We start from the raw sequence: 4442 nt of genomic DNA on the forward strand, positions 1-4442 counted from the left end.
GCACTCAGCAGTCACTTATTATCAGTACTTTGACCAGTTATGAATTGCTTCTTCTACAGTTACCTGCTACCAAAGAGACTTCTCTAACCAAGACTGAGAGCTACATTAGTCTATAAATATTGAGCAATTTGATAGCATATCCATTTAACAGAGCATCAGTAGTAGATGCCCTCATAGGGCCTGTGACCTCCCCAACCACAGGATTTTGATCAGGTCAATGGTGCTAGGCATGTGTTCCTTCCCATGGAGCAGGCCTCAGCTCCAATCAGGAAACAGTTGATTACTCTCAGAACATTTATGTCACTAGTACATCAGTGGGCCTATCTTTCCAGAGACTTCGACATTAAAGCATGTGGAGTCTACAGATGAGTGTGGCGATAACTGTTATACCCCCAAAGCCAGGACAGATTTTACTTTAACCTTTATTAACATGTCTGGGAAGTGAAAGCCATTTGCACTTTCTTTAAAAAAGTTATTTGGTGTGGGAGCCCACAGAGGTTTCCTAGTGAAATCTGAGCTTGCTTTACCAGCACGGCTGGTAAGAGGATGACTGGACCACGGGCCTGGGTACCAAGTGTTCGGAAGAGTCTGCACTTGGCTGTATCTAGCAAGGTCTTTTGCCTTGCCCCTTGACATTGTTATAAAAAGCCTTTTAAATAAAGTTCTGGGCCAGTGAATAAGGATTGAGGCCCTCCTGAGGCTATCCTGTGTTTCTGTCTTTCTTCTTCTTCTCGGCTAAGCCTACCAGTCTACCTAATATTTCTTATTCCTCTCTCCTCCTCGTAGGAACCCTAGAAAAGATGGGGGCTGCTCCCCCGCAATTTGGGGACCTTTGAGATGGCTTAGAGGGAAAGGCACTTGCCATCAATCCTGGAATCCCGATTTCGATCCCTGGGAGAAAGAGAAAACCAAACATTGTCCTCCGACCTCCGTGTGTGTCATGGTTCAGACATACATACACACACACACACACACACACACACACACACACACACACACACACAAACCACAAACACTAAATAAGTATAATAATGTGTTTAAGAAACATTTATATGGGAGACAGGGAAGGAGAATGTCCCACAGGGCATGTGTGGAAGCCAGGGGACAACTTGTGGGAGTCAGTTTTCCCCTTCCATCATATGGGTTCTGTAGTCACACTCAGGTTGCATCAGGCTTGGCGACAAGCACACTTAACTATTGAGCCATCTCTCTGGCCCCAGAGTCACTTTGTAGTAGCAGTTAATATGAGATAAATTATCTATGCTATCTAAGGCTTCAAATAGTCATTTGGTTGCTGCTTGTGTTGTGCGATTAAAAAGTAATATTCCTAAGTAATAGCATAGAGGTGCACGCCTGAAGTCTCAGCACTCAAGAGGTGGATGTAAAGGGGATCAAGAATTCAAGGCCATCAGGTGGTCGTGGCACATACCTTTAATCCCAGCACTCAGAAGGCAGAGGCAGGCAGATCTCTGTGAGTTTGAGGCCAGCCTGGTCTACAGAGTGAGTTCCAGGACAGCCAGGACTGTTACACAAAGAAACCCTGTCTTGAAAAACAAACAAAAAAAGAATTCAATGCTGTTCTTAGCTACACAGAGAGTTCAAGGCCAACCTGAGATACAGGAGACTGTCACAAAACAAAATCTTATTAGATTATGGCTGTTGGTACTTCTTCTGAAAGACTCAAATATACTAATGATAAATATGAATGGAATTTACCCATATTTATATGTTAGTATTCTACTCAATATGAGTAAAATGTTGCTATTGTAGAATGCTTCCTCTAATCATGTTACCATCTTCATCAAAGAATTTACTACTACTTTCAAGAGACCTTCAAGATCCAGCCTGTTGATGGTCCTTCATAGAAAGGGTTGGGGAAAGACGTTAGACACTTAACTGAGGTTCCAGCCACTCTTACCTATACCTCCCTCCCAGCTCTATTGCATTCTGCCCAAGCTTCATGTGGTCCCAGAAGGTGCCAGTGTGGAAGGTAACTGAAGGCATCTAAACAGCTGTGGAGAAACCATCATCAGCTTGGGGTGAGATGCTTCAGTGATGCAGCTGTTTGTGAATTACCCAGTCTTCTGTGAGGAACTCTACACCCATGCTATACAAGAATGCACAATAAACTCACTGTTTCACCAAGCTAGACTTTGGTGGAATCATTACTTTGGTCTGTTGTTGATGTTCTCCATCAGGTGAGGAGTAGACATTTGTTCATGTCTCCTCAAGAGAAGTTTAAGAAACAATGAGTTGGAGTTTTTTCATTGTTGTTTGCATTTTGTTTTGTTTTGTTTTGGAGATAGGGTCTCACTATGTAGCTCTGGCTATCCTGCAATCCACTAAGTAGACCAGGCTGGGATTAAAGGCATGCACCACTACACCTGGCTTAATGATGAGATTTTTATTACAGTTGAATTTTAACGGCAGTTAAATTGTCCTGATGGCCTTAAGTGACATGGGAAGACCAGCAGCCCAGATAGAGAGGGCATGATGGAATATCATTGCCTTTTGAGGTCGGCCTTCTTGCTACAAGTTGACTTACGCTGTTGCTACTGTAGCCAATTCCTTCATTGATGTCAGAACCGGAGCTTGTAGGCTTCCACTGTTGACTAAGGACTGGTGGCTCTCCAAGAACCTTCCAGATGTTCACCATCAGATTGGGAGTACTGAGACATTCAGCCTTGTGGACCTAACAACTACTAGGTTGTCAGCCTCTCTCTCCAGTGTGAGACAGCCTCAGTGAGGTGACTCAGATTGCAGAGCCACCCAGATGGAGCACCTACAGTTGTTGTTACTGTTTCAGAGTAAGCAGATTTAATAAACTCTATGAATATATTATAATATTATCTGTATTCATTCTATTGGTTCTGTTCCTCTAGAGAACCCTGACAAATACAGACTGTAAAACAAACAAAAAAGATAGCATATATGTGATGACTAGTTTTTATGTCAACTTGTCACAGGCTAGAATCATTTTGGAAGAGAGAACTTCATTTGAGAAAATGCTGGTACCATATTGGCCTGTGGGCAAACCTATAATACGTTTTCTTAATTAATGTTTGATGTGGGTGGGCCCATCCCACAAGGGTTGGTGCCAAACCTGGGGAGGTGGTCCTGAGAGCAACACAAATTGCTAAACAGTCTTATTAATAGAAAACCCGGAGCCAGATATTGGGGTGAAAGCTGAAAGATCAGAGAAGCAGAACAAGCCACAGCCACCCTCACCTCACCAACTCCTCAGCTGATCCTGTTTCCACAAATCCTCAGACTGAAAGCTTCTGAGTCCTCAACCCTGAGGGTCTCAGTAGAACAGCCAGCCACTAGCTCTTACCTCTACGAAATCCTCAGTCTAAAGAGTGTGAGTTCCTGTTTTCTCATGCCAATATACCTTTCCATGTCCTGTCATATTATTTCTTGGGATTAAAGGCGTATGTTCTTCCCAAGCAAAGACATGAGACCTCAAGTGCTGGGATTAAAGGTGTGTGCCACCATGCCTGGGTCTGTTCCCAGTGTGGCCTCGAACTCACAGAGATCCGCTTGCCTCTGTCTCCCGAGTGCTGGGATTAAAGGCATGCGCCGCCACTGCCGCCGCCACCGCCGCCACTCAGCCAGGTTGATTAAATTGTTCAGAACTTGGTTTTCTCATTCTAATGTGGGACCTGTACAACTCAGATGAGCAAGCTTGTACAGGAAGTACTTTTACCATAGGAGACATCTCACTGGCACAATGAAGCTTTCCTTCTTTTTTTTTAATTTAATTTTATTTTATTTTACAATACAATTCAGTTCTACATATCAGCCACGGATTCCTTTGTTCTCCCCCCTCCTGCCCCCCTCCCCTTCCCCCCAGCCTACCCCCTATTCCCACCTCCTCCAGGGCAAAGCCTCCCCAGAGGACTGAGATCAACCTGGTAGACTCAGTCCAGGCAGGTCCAGTCCCCTCCTCCCAGGCCGAGCCAAGCGACCCTGTATAAGCCCCAGGTTTCAAACAGCCAACTCATGCAATGAGCACAGTCCCACTGCCTGGATGCCTCCCAAACAGATCAAGCCAATCAACTATCTCACCCATTCAGAGGGCCTGATCCAGTTGGGGACCCCTCAGCCATTGGTTCATAGTTCATGTGTTTCCATTTGTTTGGCTATTTGTCCCTGTGCTTTATCCAACCTTGATGTCAATAATTATTGCTCATATAAACCCTCCTCTTTCTTGCTAATTGGATTCCCGGAGCTCCACCCAGAGCCTAGCCGTGGATCTCTGCATCCAGTTCCCTCAGTCATTGGATAGGGTTTCTAGCATGACAATTAGGGTGTTTGGCCATCCCATCACCAGAGTAGGTCAGTTCGGGCTGTCTCTCGACCATTGCCAGCAGTCTATTGTGGGGGTATCTTTGTGGATTTCTGTGGGCCTCTCTAGCACTTTGCTTCTTCCTATTCTCATA

This window comes from Peromyscus eremicus, chromosome X (assembly GCF_949786415.1).
Source record: "Peromyscus eremicus chromosome X, PerEre_H2_v1, whole genome shotgun sequence".
Lineage (NCBI taxonomy): Eukaryota > Metazoa > Chordata > Mammalia > Rodentia > Cricetidae > Peromyscus > Peromyscus eremicus.